The 14,582-nt window shown below is 40.5% G+C and overlaps 1 protein-coding gene across 6 annotated transcripts in view; it reads right to left on the reverse strand.

Moving 5' to 3' along the window:
- The window catches only part of Dync1i1 (dynein cytoplasmic 1 intermediate chain 1), a 312,827-nt gene that overhangs the window by 297,406 nt on the left and 839 nt on the right, over positions 1-14,582 (reverse strand). Inside the window, exon 1 of one of the 6 annotated variants that reach the window (XM_074064706.1) lies at positions 14,388-14,530. The exons of 4 other annotated variants lie outside the window; for them this stretch is intronic. The gene's annotated coding sequence lies outside the window, so the exon portion shown is untranslated. Of the gene's footprint in view, positions 1-14,263; positions 14,283-14,387; positions 14,531-14,582 lie in introns of those variants that run through there. One more of the 6 variants, XM_074064708.1, reaches the window with a different exon arrangement.

Below are 14,582 nucleotides of genomic sequence, written 5' to 3' on the forward strand. Positions count from 1 at the left end.
TACACTGCTGGTGGGAATGTAAGCTATTACAACCACTTTGGAAAACAATATGGAAGATTCTTAATAAACTAAACATAGATCTGCCATATGATCCAGCAATACCACTCCTAAGGATATACCAAAAGGAATGCGACCCAGGTTATTCCAAAGGCACCTGCATGCCCATGTTTATTGCAGCACTATTCACAACAGCCAAGTTATAGAAACAGCCAAGATGGCCCATTACCGACAAATGAATTTAAGAAAATGTGGTATTTATACACAATGGAATTTTATTAAGCCACAAAGAAGAATGAAATTGGATGGAACTGGAGAAGATCATCTTAAGCGAAGTTAGCCAGGCTCAGAAGGCCAAAAATCGCATGTTCTCTCTCATATGCAGATTATAGACCTAAAACAAATGCAGTAATATTATTGGACATGGGTCACACACTAAGGGGAGAATGCACATGGGAGGAATAGGGAGAGGGAGGAAACTTAAAACTTGAATGTGGTTGATGTGCCCACTGTAGGTGAGCAAATATAGTAATCTTAAACTGACAGAGGTCACTATGGGAAATTGGGAAGTAGTGAAGAGGTCTGGTAGAGATGAACCAATGTGGGTTGCAATACACATGTGCATGGAAGCAATGCTAGGAATCTCTCTGTATAGCTATCTTTACCACAAACTAGCAAAAACGCTATTTCTTTCTTATTATCTTTTATGATTTCTCTTCAACAAAATTGGAGAACAAGAAAGCGGAACAGGCTCTGCCTGGAAGTAAGAGGGGGTTGAGGTGGAGGGGTCAGGGGAGGGGAGTCAGGGGACAGGGGGAGAGGTGGCCCAACAATGTATACACATATGAATAAATATAAAAACAAAACAAAAAAAAGAATGGCAGTGACCAACCAGAATTCTCTGGTGATCCTCCCAGAATGTGGAGCATGCACCCATACACTTGCACATACAATCACTTAACCCAAATCCCTCTGGCAGATAAGAGCATACTTCTCCCCATCGCTCCAATCCCACCTGCTCAGTGACTCCTTTTAAGAAGAGAGTGGGGGTCAAGGAGAAAGCAGGTCAGATGATTATTCTCATATTAAAAAATAGGAAAATTCCTGGGTCCCCCAAGACTTTGTGAAGCACAGAGAGTCACACTAATTTGCAAAACAGTTATAAATTAAAAATTCTTACCCCTGCCCCCACAAATGACCAATCAAAATTTTAACTTGCTAAGATTCAAGAAGCCGAAGTAGTTAGTTTCATGATGCTAAATTTATCTTTAAGTCAATTCAATTTCATGAGCACTTACTAAGCCCCTTCAAGGTACAAAGAACTGTAGGACTTACATGAATGATCAGGATTGAGCCTGTCTCACAAAGCTTGTGATGTGGTAGGTCTGAAAGCACTAGCAAGGGAGAATGGGATAAGTATGTGATAAAGTATAAAGCACTGAGGACAGCACGCAGAATCTGGAATATGGGTGTACTTCCTAGAGGAGGAGCTGCAGGAACCAGACAGTGACATATGGGTAGGATGTGAACTGTGGAAGGACAGCAGTGCAAATTAAATGACAGAAGCAGGGGACCACAATCCCTAAATGGGATGTAGCATATGGTTGAATGGGATCAAGGTGGCACAGTGCAGTGGGGGGACAAGCTGAAAACAGACTGTTTTGTACTATATTTCACAGGCCAAAACTGACCCAGAACAATTGGGTTTTTAATTTTGGTACTGCCTGACTGCAGAAGAAAATTATTATTTTTCAAACATATAAGGATCTTGAAAAAAAAAAACAAGCATCTCCTTCTTAAGCCAATTCATTCTACTCAAATGTGTTAATCAATGCCAACAACTAAAATTAACACTTCTCTTACATATCACACCTTTGCTGTATAGAATGAAAAAGTGAGAAATTAAGCTTCAAAATAGATACCCTAGCATGTCTAATACATTCATTGCATAATAAAAAGCATTCAGGATGGGAACTCTATCTTCCCAGTAATATGTTAATTTTCTGTTTTTCATAAAATAAGAAGAATATGGTGTTTGGGGGAGCGGGTCTGTCATATGCCTTTGAAATGACATATTTGTCTAGCCTCTGCTTTAGGGAAAGCAGATGAGATGCTGAACATTACAAAAAGTACATTGAAAGATTACTGAATGAACAAATGAAGCAATCAGTGAGAGGATAAGTCCTAAACTGGATGGCGGTGGGGCTAGTTAAGTATGAGGTAAGCTGCAACACTTCTGGTTTGCTGTTAAGAATCCCTGAATAGCTATCTTAAACAAATAAAAATGTCATTTTTTTTTCATTTACAAAACTGGAGAACAGGAGGGTAGAATACGTCCTGCTGGGGGGGGGGTGGTATCAGTGGGAGGGGGGAAAGAGGTGGTGAAAGGGTGTGGGAGGGTGAATATAATGCAAATTCTATGTACACATGTATATAAAGTGGAAAAATTATAAATGTTGAAGCTATTCCAGAAATGGGGGAAAGGGAAGATAAAGGAGAATAAGAGGGGTGAATTCAAGTATAATATATTGCAAGAACTTTCAAAAATGCCACAATGTACCTCCGCCTAGCACAACAATAGAAAAAAATAAAAATGGTAGCAAGTGCACATCTTTATAAATATACAATTCAATTCACATGCCACAGTGCCGTTAAGAAAATAAAACATTTGGAATACCTTAAAAAAAAAAAAAAAGGTTGTAACAGACTGGAAACTTTCTTTAACCCCATCTGATTCTTCTATACCATTCCCATGGTCCAAACAGGAATTTATATTGGAGTGTTTGCTAAATGAACAAATGAATGAACAAAAGTTCCAACCTGAACAGTCACAAGGGACAAGAAGTAGACATAAATCATTACATTTATTTTTCCAGTTCCACACCCACTCTCCTATTTACACTGGCCCAAGTGGATGGCAGAAACTGGCCAGGACTAAAAATGGCGTGAGGCTCTGTCTCTGTCTCTATTTAGGAGAACAGACTCCTATATTTGGAAAACAATTAATGTAAAAATCACCAAATGCTGGTGTGACCTGTCATCAGTGAGTCTCTTCAGAAGATCCTCACTGAAGGTGATATATTTGTATCTCTCTACCATTAGGAGCTCACTAGGCAACCCAGTCTACTTTTTTGAGCAGCTTGAAGCAATCAAACATTCTCTACTTTGTTGATATGAACTCTGGTTCTCACTAGAAGTTTGGGTTGCAATTAGTATGTCTTCTCATACCTACTTGCCAAAGATAGAGTCCTCCTACCCAACCCTTCACCTGTTTATAGCCTACAAACTCAGGACTGGTTTCCTTAATTTCTCCCACTTTGCATTTGATGAGTGGTGGTTGAGAGAGAAAACCAAAGAAAAGAATGAGGACACAGAGTAGGAGTATCCTCTATTTTTTTTTTTTTTTGATTATCCACACTTCTTTTTTTTTTTTTACTGCACTATTTTTTTTAAATTTTATTATTCATATGTGCATGCAAGGCTTGGGTCATTTCTCCCCCCTGCCCCCACCCCCTCCCTTACCACCCACTCTACCCCCTCCCTCTCCCCCCCACCCCCTCAATACCCAGCAGATACTATTTTGCCCTTATTCCTAATTTTGTTGTAGAGAGAGTATAAGCAATAATAGGAAGGAACAAGGGTTTTTGCTGGTTGAGATAAGGATAGCTATACAGGGAGTTGACTCACATTGATTTCCTGTGCGTGTGTGTTACCTTCTAGGTTAATTCTTTTTGATCTACCCTTTTCTCTAGTTCCTGGTTCCCTTTTCCTATTGGCCTCAGTTGCTTTTAAGGTATCTGCTTTAGTTTCTCTGCGTTAAGGGCAACAAATGCTAGCTAATTTTTTTAGGTGTCTTACCTATCCTCACCTCTCCCTTGTGTGCTCTCGCTTTTATCATGTGCTCAAAGTCCAATCCCATTGTTGTGTTTGCCCTTGATCTGATGTCCACATATGAGGGAGAACATATGATTTTTGGTCTTTTGGGCCAGGCTAACCTCACTCAGAATAATGTTCTCCAATTCCATCCATTTGGCAGCGAATGGTAACATTTTGTTCTTCATGGCTGCATAAAATTCCATTGTGTATAGATACCACATTTTCTTGATCCATTCATCAGTGGTGGGGCATCTTGGCTGTTTCCATAACTTGGCTATTGTGAATAGCGCTGCAACAAACATGGGTGTGTAGCTGCCTCTGGAGTAACCTGTGTCACAGTCTTTTGGGTATATCCCCAAGAGTGGTATTGCTGGATCAAATGGTACATCAATGTTTAGCTTTTTGAGTAGCCTCCAAATTTTTTTCCAGAGTGGTTGTACTAGTTTACGTTCCCACCAACAGTGTAAGAGGGTTCTTTTTCTCTGCATCCTCACCAACACCTGTTGTTGGTTGTGTTGCTAATGATGGCTATTCTAACAGGGGTGAGGTGGAATCTTAGTGTGGTTTTAATTTGCATTTCCTTTATTGCTAGAGATGGTGAGCATTTTTTTCATGTGTTTTTTGGCCATTTGAATTTCTTCTTTTGAGAAAGTTCTGTTCAGTTCACTTGCCCATTTCTTTATTGGTTCATTAGTTTTGGGAGAATTTAGTTTTTTAAGTTCCCTATATATTCTGGTTATCAGTCCTTTGTCTGATGTGTAGCTGACAAATATTTTCTCCCACTCTGTGGGTGTTCTCTTCAGTTTAGAGACCACTTCTTTTGATGAACAGAAGCTTTTTAGTTTTATGAGGTCCCATTTATCTATGCTATCTCTTAGTTGCTGTGCTGCTGGGGTTCCATTGAGAAAGTTCTTGCCTGTACCTACTAACTCCAGAGTATTTCCTACTAGGAGTATCCTCTAGATGAACCACCCAGCCCTCCCTCCATTGTGACCAGACTCCAGCTTATCAAATCTTCTCCTGTAATATTGACTCCAAGCCATGGACCTTCTAACTTTAGGAATCCAACAAGCAGAATATCTCCATGACTCAGCCACAATGAATTTGTACTATATTAGATTTCAATTTAACATGACTTTGGAGTGATGGGTGTCAGAGTAGGGGAGCTAGGAAGTGTGCCTTCAACAGACCTGAATTACAAAACGAGAAAGGAGTCAACTTGATTCTTAAGAGTTCTCTAGACTAAGGTCATCTCACAAGCCAGGATAAAAGATGACTGAACATTTCTCCCTTACAATGTACTTACCCAGAGTCAGGCACTACTACCACTAAACAAGACAGAAATGCTCTCTGTGACCTAACTGAGGAAGAACAGGTTTTCAGAATGACAGGAATTACCAAGCCCAAGATCATTGTGAGCCCAGATGCCCAACAGGTCATTTCCTTCATCTCGGGAAATCAGTGTTTGAACTAAACACACCAAAACAGTCCAAGGGGAAAAGACTAAATCCTATAAGAAATGGAAAATTAACCCGGATTTCTTCTTTCAGACCTTGCCACAACACTAGGAAGTGGATATGCTTATCAATACTGCTTGACAGATGAAGAAAATGAGGTAAAGGGAGACAAAATAACTTGTCAAATTTAAATATCTAGTAATTGGTAAAATTGAGATTTGAATCCCAGTCTCAGAAGTCCTGTTCATCTACTTCTCTTCACCTTAATCACTTCATCTCCCCCACCCCCATTCAAACAAATCTGAAAACAAAAGAAGAAGATGAAGATTAAAGAATCAATGGAAATGTTTTTGCCTGGATAACACTGGTGTCTGGTTAGCCTTCAAATTCAAAGGCATGAGTATTCACTTAGTTATTAATCACTTCCCCACTGACTCTCCATTGTACCTTGTGAATCCTCTATTAGGTGTTATTACCCTTAGCCATATGTGATGACCGTTTAACATGTGATATGCATGACAACACGTACCCACATGTTATAGATACCAAATTCTTCTATTTTCCTCTGATTTCACATTAGTCTCTAGAATCTACATCATCTTCATATTCAGATGCGGACTGGCACTCAGTCTTTCCCATCGCTGGCATTCCTTAAGTATCAAATGAGTATTTTTGACTAGAATTGAACAACTACTGGAAAAAGGAAGCCAATTTTTATCCCATAGTTATTTTTTCTATTTATTATCAGTAAAAGTCTAGATTTATAAGCTCAGTATTATTCTTCATGATATTAAAATCATTCAAATGCATTTTTGTATTCTAAGTGGGTGTTCTTTTAGGTGCTACCAGAGTTAGATAACGTGTGGCTATCTATCAGTCAGTAATCTGAGAAGTGCTTCTAGAGATTGTGGTTATCAGCAGGAATAGGCAGATGTCCTGTAAGCCCCATTTGTGTTCATCACAAAGATTCCATAGATATTTAACGTCTCCTTTGAAGTCAGGCAAAGCCATATGACTGGCTTTGGCCAATGAAATGTGAGTAGAGTTTCTTCCATGTCACTTTTACCAGGAGGTGTAATATCTAGTACACAATTTGCCTCTCTCAGTATGAGTCTCTGAGTGAATACAGTAAACACAGCTCACAGCGGGCATGGAACCTGAGTAAGAAAAATCTTTTGCTGTGCTACTCTGCTGAGGTTTGGGGCTGCTTATTGGACCATGATGCAGTCTAATCCGACAGTTCAATCCTGTGGCCCATCTCTACCTCAGCAAGCCAAGATTCTAGTTACTTTCACCGGCCTTGAGTTACTGCTGGGGACTGCCAAGTACTTCCCTTCATTGTCCCCATCACACACAGATGTGGAGCTTCCTGTGAGGAGGGTGTAAAGGACTGGAAAACACTAGATGTCCTCATTAACCACAATCACCAGAACATGTGCTCTAGTTTAAGCAACTTTCATTCTGTATTTTCCCTTAGAGACTTTAGAAACCACTCTCCATGTTCTGTTGAGAGCTATCTGCCCAGGGTTTGGGAAGGTAATCCTGGGGTTGGTGTGATGGTTCCAGTGCCCTGAGGGATCCTCAAAAGTAATGTTTTGCCCAAGTTATGGAGGTACATGACTCAGCCTGGGCAGAACACACCAGAGAAAGAGGACATTGGAAGAGTGTCTTCTTCTCCCACAACTGCTTTCATAACTAGACTTTCCTATCTACTTTAAACTAAAATCTACAAACCTCAAATTTTAGGTATTCATGTCTCCTTATTTTACGAAAAGGTCTTTCAAGGGAAATGAGTGTAGTCCGCCTCCCTCCAGTTTGAATTTTATGGCATAAGATATGGAATTTTACCCTTGTGTTATATGCCAGTTACTTTTCAGCAGTATTTGAAAAATATTAAAAAGCTTAAAAGAGAAAGTAAGAAAATCCAAAAGTATTCAAAACCCCAAACCTTATCCCTGGGAGGTCCATGTTTGCAGTGGGAAATTTAGTTTGGCATTTTAACTAATGTAAATAGATTCTCCATCTCCTCTGAGCCCAAAGGCATTCAAACAGGAAAATCCTCTTTCCAAGTCAGGGAAACCTATACCTTCTGAAAGTGAACAAAGTCACACTTTTAAAGGAAGCAAGCAGAGAAGTTGTTTTGTTATTCTTCTTCCACAAAATACATACCAGTTCCCATAAGTCCTTGCTATTTTGATACTAATGGGGCAGATGGTGAAACAGGAGAGGCACATTATTTTAAAAGAGGACACTGTGTCAAAACACATTCCCCACTGGACCTGCTGCCCTTTCAGTCATCCAAACCCACCAACTACTGGCCTTCCACAAGTTGGTTCTGAGACAGACTCTCAGGTCATCTGGACTGTTGTCCGACACTCAACAACTTGATAAACATTTAAACGCTTCCATATGGTACACTTTAGGATCTTACTGGATGTTCTAAAGGAGGGGACTTTATTCCAATTCTATCAGTAAAACCTTCATCTTGTAACAAAGAAATGGGTGCTATTTCAGGTCCAAGCAGACATCAAGGGTACATCCTAAAAGGGAAACTGATACAGGCAAAAGGTATACAATGTGTCATCATTTGTTCATTAGAGTTATTTCAAACACACTCAGTAATCTCATGGCTTCACTCTGAACATTAGAATAAAGTGTAAATCTGATAATGAATCAAAATTCCCCTCCTCCTCCCACTAGAATGGAACCAAAGCACTGGACCGTTCAAAGGCAAAGTGTCAGATCAAGGTCAGATCAGAATTGGCCTGCAGGGATCATAGAGAAAAACACAAGACCCAAACCATACTGCCTATCATTTCCAGAACAAAAGGTTCCCAAGGCTCCCCTTGGCCCAGCAGAAATGCTCCTCAGGGTGGATGGTGATTCTGGAAGACAAAGCATCCAGAATTCTAGGCATCGCCAATCCCACATTCACACTGGGAACAGATACACAAAGGGTGCTGCATTTTAAGAAGAGAATGGGTTTTTTTTACACTACTTTTTAAAAATTAGTGTTTATTAATTGTACAAAAAGGCTTTGCTCTGGTATTTCACAAATGCATCTATTGTACTTAGATCAGATTAATGCCCTTCATTGCTCTCTTTTCCCTGTTCCCTTTGTCTAACTTTCAGCAGCTTTCAATGGGTTCCTCATACCCTATCTTCATATATAGACACAATGTATTTTGATATTGTTCACGTTCCCTCTTCTCTGTTAGAAAGTGAATGTTTCTACTAAATACACTAAAATGGTCCAAGGGGGAGGAATTTGGTCTCCTAAGAAAAAGAAAATTAAGTGAGATTTGTTATGATTAATATTTCAGATCAACTAAAGCTTGTTTAGTTATGTTCTATGTGTATTATGTGTAAGACCCTCTGCTGGAAGATAAAAGGAAGTATCAAGGAGCCTAGAGTCTGAAGGGAAGGAGGTATGTACATACATAAGTATCATTTAAAAAAATGCTTGCCTTTGGTTCAAACAATGGCAAAATCACATTCATCCCACAGAAGAGGAGGCTAGAACATGATAATTACTGTTGGATAATAAAAAGCATCTTCACACATTGAATATGCACCATATACTAGACTTGGTGTCCTCATTGTTTGTAATCTTCTCAGTGATTTTGTAAGCCAGGCATCATTAGCCCCACTTAAGAAATGAGTAAACTTAGGCCCACATAGGTAGTAAGCAGGACATCTCATCTTTTGTTCCCATTACTTTATGATGTCTTTTGGATGTCATGCTCATATTATCTTATAAAAAGTTCAAAGAAATGGACTTAAATTACACAGGGAAATTTTCAGTGAGAAAACCAGAACATCTTAACCTTGGCATCACTGACATTTTAGGCCAGATAGTTCTTTGCTGTGGGAGCTACCCTGTGCATTGCAGAGTGCTCAGCAGCAGCCCTGACCTATCCCTACTGGATGCCAGTAACAGGCCCTCTGCCCAATAGTGATGAGCAAAAATGTCTCCTGTCATTGTCAAATGTTCTCACCATCATTGGAAAGTGCTCCCAGCTGAGAAATACTGATCTAAAAACACATTTGGAATGGCCCCATCTCTTATTGAAAATCATTAAAGAGAGGAAAGAGCTAGCTGCACAGTCACCTTCACTTGAGAGCAGCAAATGGGACCGACTCTGGCTCTGTGCAGTTCCTTCCCTTCTTACCCATTGCTATCATAAGCCACAAAGACAACAAAGCAGTAGGCCTGATGCCAGTGACCATCCCATGCTGACCATAGCACATGGCACCTCTGCTAGTTAAATATGTGGTCTTTACACCACTGGCCCCACAAAGGCTTTCTAAAGAGAGTGCACAAGTGGGAAGAACTAATGACATGAATTTCCAGATCTGCAGCTTCTGTATTCTTTCCTAAAACTGACTGTGGGAGTACCACATGCCTGTGGTTGCAGAATTATTCAGGGCTCCTTTCCTACCTCCATCTTCAAAGGACCTCCAAAGGCCCTTCTTCCACACTTCTATTGAAAAAAAAACAAACAAAAAACCCCAGAAAATCCCAAATCTTAGTGATGCTTGACAAAAAAAATCCCTTTGCTAAAGAACTTCTTCAAGTACTTTTTGCATTGAAATTACTATACTGTTTAGATTTTAGTTGGATTATATGAATGATGTCATTTTCTTTCTAAATGTCAAAGTTTACAATATACAGAAAATCGCATTCATTGTAACTCTTTAAATTTATGATAAAAAACATGAGATGTCAACCTAAAGTTTGTGGTGACAGCCAAGCAACAGAATTTTTCAAAATTCTTTAGGGGTCATAGGACAGAAGAAAAATATTGAAAGCCACTGGTACATGTCACTAGGCTGATCTGTTGATCAGTGATAACTATGTTCTATCATGCCTGAGACTCAGTACTGTTACTAAGCAGAAGTTTCTGCTTTGTGCATTTGCCATCCTGGTGGCATTAGCTATTCTGTACTCCAAAATGAAACAATAGGTTATTCTACTGTAGCAAGAAAATAGGGAAGTATAAAAATATTAAGCCTTGAGTAATATTTTGAAAGCAAGAGCAGCTGCTTCAGAGTGGTTCAGTGGTAAGTAGAAGCCTCCCAGGATTTAGTATGGACCCAGTGTTCCAGATCACAACACAGCCACTATATCAGGTATGCCTCAGACAACTGAACAGCCTGCAAGTAATACGTCTTTGCAGTGATGAAAGTTTTGACTAACAGATAGTCTTTGGGTTGTGTTAGGTAAGAGCTGCTATGCATTCAGTATTCAGCAAGATGTCTGGTGACACATGAGAGTCACGGGCATGGAGTTTCATCTCACATCAAGGAAACCAGGGCTTGCTTATCCTATTCCTCACTGAGAGATGTATAATTTTCTTGTTCCCTTTGATAACACTTTTAAGTTTTTCCTATCAGTGTGTGAGCATGTTCTTGGGGGACTCAGTGCTGCTACAATAAAACACTACACTAAACAATACTTTCTAGCAACCCACGTAGATAGAGAAACAATGAGATGCAGTCAGAAGAGAATAAACAACTTTGGAACGAGGCTGATCTGTATTTGCAACCCAGCGCTTCTACCAGCTGGCCTCAGGTGGCCTTGGCCAAGTAACTGAGTCTTCCAATTATGTCCCTGTTTGCATACAAAGATAAAGATATCTACCTTATACGGCTATTGGGACCATTTGGGGCACATCAGTAACAAGGCTGTGATTATGCACAGGGCAAGTTCCTTCCAAGGAATGTCTGCCTGCTGCTCCTGGAGGTCTCAGTTGGTTGCAGTGTGTGTTGTCACACATGTGTGTGGCTCCTGCCACCTAGATGCCAGAAAGGTCCTGATGAACAAGAACAGTCTCTTTCTTGACCAGTCTTAACACAATAGTTTGGCCTGGCCTTTAACACATTTCAGCAGAGTGTTCTCGGGACCTCTCCCCTTCCTTAAATAATGCACATAAACCAGTGGTGCTTTATATGTTTTCAGTTACAAATACCCTATTTCTTCCAAAAAGCTGCATTTACACACAAATACATAAAATCTTGCATTAATCTTAGTGGACTCAGTGACCATCTAAAAATTATCAGAGCACCTGTGTCAGCTCCCTGGCACTTTTGGACTTTAAAAAGCCTCTCCAAAAAAAGAATCAGGGGTGCTATGAACCTGCAGGCTCCTCAGGATTAGTACCTGGGAGGTGGCATCTATGTTACAAGGCTAGCTTCACTCTGACCTGGTGCCAGACCTCCTGCACAGAGAAACAAAGGAAACAATCCCAGGATGTACACAAAAAATCCCCAGTCAAGAGGGATAATTTTTCACATGGTCCTAGGCAAGAGTTTATACATTGCAAAGAAAAATGAGTTTCTCTTTGAATTAACCTGAGTTAATTCTCAAAAATAATCAACCCTAGAAGTTCACTATTCCAGCAAAGTTCCCAAAAGAACATGTTTTTACATTTTCTAGGTGATGTAGAAGCCACAAAAGTTTCTAGTAAAACAGGATCCTGATCAAGGGAGAAACCATTTGCAGGGATTTTGAGATCTACAAAGTATTATATGTAATTAGCCAATTAGTTTCAAACCAATGAATATATTATTTCAAGGGACAATGTGTTTCCAGATTACCCACAGTTACCAATCAGGTGGCAAAAAAAATATGGCTACACCTGCAGCTTCAAGAAAATAACAATGACTCACAGCAAAATCAGGCAGCCAACCTGAAAGAAATAGACATGTCTACCATTTTTCATTTCCCACAAAGGACAGGAACCAGAAGGAATGGATTCTTTTTTCTGGTGTTAGAGTGCATTAGACCTGATTTGAATCCTACACTGCCATGTATTAATCATGAGTTTTAGTATATCACTTAACTCAATTTCATCACACGAAAAGTATGGAGATTATCTAAAGATTAAAAAGAGGTAACACAAGAAAAAGGCCTGGTATTCAGTATCAGAACATAAACCAACAGTATCACTTTATAGTATGAAAAAGGCGAACTGCATTCAAATTCTGGCTCTAGAACTTGAGCACGCTTCAAGACGTTACTTGACATCTTTTCGTTATAATTTCATCTATAAAACAGGATTACAAACATTATCTGCTTTGTAAGATTTTTGTGAGAAATGAATAAATCAGTACATGCAAAAGATTTTAAAATGAAATGCCTGGCAAAGTGCTAGATACAGTTTAGCTGTTGTTCTCAAATCAACCTTTTATTTGGGGGAACAAAATGTAGGAAGAACAAAGAAAGGAGGGATATACTTCTGTTTGCCACAGATGTGTGTGACCCCTTCATCTGATGCTAGGTGAAATGTCAGAAAGAAAGTGGGGAAGATAGCGGGGATAGACAGGATAGCGGGGTGAAGCCTGTGCATACAGCCTGGGTACGACAGGGTTTAATAGCTTTGTGTGCATTTACATTACTGCTCTACACAACTTTCTGCATGTGGACAGGGCATAAGGATTCCCAACAGCTGCACGACTCAGCTCGGAATCAAGGGAAAGGCTTATTGATTAAATGTAGACTTAGAAAGGGTTTTGTGGTTTTTGTTCTAGTGTTACTAGGATTTAAACTCAGAGCCTCACACTTGCAAAGCAGGCATGCTACCACTTAAGACATGGCCCTAGCCCTTGTTATGCTTTTTAGTTAGTTGTCAGGTAGGGTATCTGTTGATTTTTCCCAGGGCAGGCCTCAGACCACAATCCTCCTGCCTATGGCCTCCTGTGTAGCTGGTATCACAGATGCAGCCACTACACTTAGCTTATTGCTGGGGCTGTAAACACAATTCCCAGGAGTGGGTATTTTGGAAAGCAAGTCATGCTGGGGTGAAAGTTCATAGCACCCCTCCTAGATATTTCCTTGGCGAAATGCCAAGTTCCTTCCATTCCCCATCTCAGAAGTTAGTCAGAAACTGGGGAGCACAGGCCAAAAGCATCAGAACTCTACAGGTTTTTCTCTTCTCTGCTCATATCCCTAACGGTGAATATACCTACTGATGTAAACCTTTAATGGCCAAACAACCTCAGGTAAATTTTCCTAGGAAATTAGGAAGAAAGACTAGGAATGGGGAAAGGCACCCTCTCCTCCTCAAAGGGACAGTACACTAGAGAAAACAGCATCCCAAAGGTCCAAGAGGAGAGGAACCTAAGGACAGAGACAAGGAAGAGATGCAATAGATGCTCTGGTTCAAAAAACAGGGCCTAAAGCTGAACAGGCCAGAAAAGTCTCCACAGGGCCCCCTAGCATATTCCAGACACATCCCAGTGATGGTGTTGGATTTTTAGAGTATTCTTCTGGAATACTGGATCCCCAGAACCTAAGAAATCTTGGAGAACTGGTTCCAAAGGAAAGAACATAGTGCCTTTGTGCTGGGAGTGTCAGATTTTATTAAAAAGCATGGTCAGAAGAGCAAAGTTTAAGCCCTCTTTCTACACTAAACCTTTTGGAGTAAACTTGGCACTATAAATAATCAGGAAATATTATTCCCATTCTCTCTAGTACCTAGGATGCAATTTGCACTGTGTGTTCCTATTTCAGCTCGCCTAACACTGAGTAACATGCTTCTCTGTAGTTTCCACAACTGCACAAAAGTACATTCAGAGACAGTCACCGGTACCTACAGTCACCCACACCTGGGCTGTTAGCCAAGGATGTCCTACTGCAGTCCCTGTGCCTGGCTGTTGCTATGCTTTCTGCTAGGCTGGAGTGTTTGGAAGCAATTTTTCACAACTCTCAACTGCAGTAAGTCTACAATGCTCGCTTGAAAGGCAATTCCAGGCAAGAAAATGGCTGGCTACTTGTTCCTGCCCCTCACTTAGGTGTGGTAGAGGCTCAAATAACAAACATTCTATTTCTGCCTTTTTTGGAGTCTCTGATTTTCTGAGTAATTTCCTGTCTTGCTCCCGGGCCTCTGTTTAACCATCTCAGCAAGGTACAAGTCATGAGACTCACGCACATTGGGCTCCCACCAGGGCTGCGGGATCACTGCCCTTAGGACGATGACGCACAGATTTCCAAGGCCACAGCGATTCCCAGTGGAAATGGGGGAAGGCGAGACCGACAGCCGCGAAGGTGCTTACCAAAACACATCTCCCAGCCACACTTTTTCTCAGAGAAACTGGTGTCTTGCGTTCAGTGTTTTAATTAAAGCCCAGCTGGAAGTGCATTCCCTCCCTCCGACTTGGCGAGTAGGGACAGCACCTAAAGCTTCGCAGACAGCTCCAAAATGTAATCAGACAGCATCCCTTCCCCTCCCTCCCTCCCTCCCTCCCTCT

This window comes from Castor canadensis, chromosome 2 (assembly GCF_047511655.1).
Source record: "Castor canadensis chromosome 2, mCasCan1.hap1v2, whole genome shotgun sequence".
Taxonomy (NCBI): Eukaryota; Metazoa; Chordata; class Mammalia; order Rodentia; family Castoridae; genus Castor; species Castor canadensis.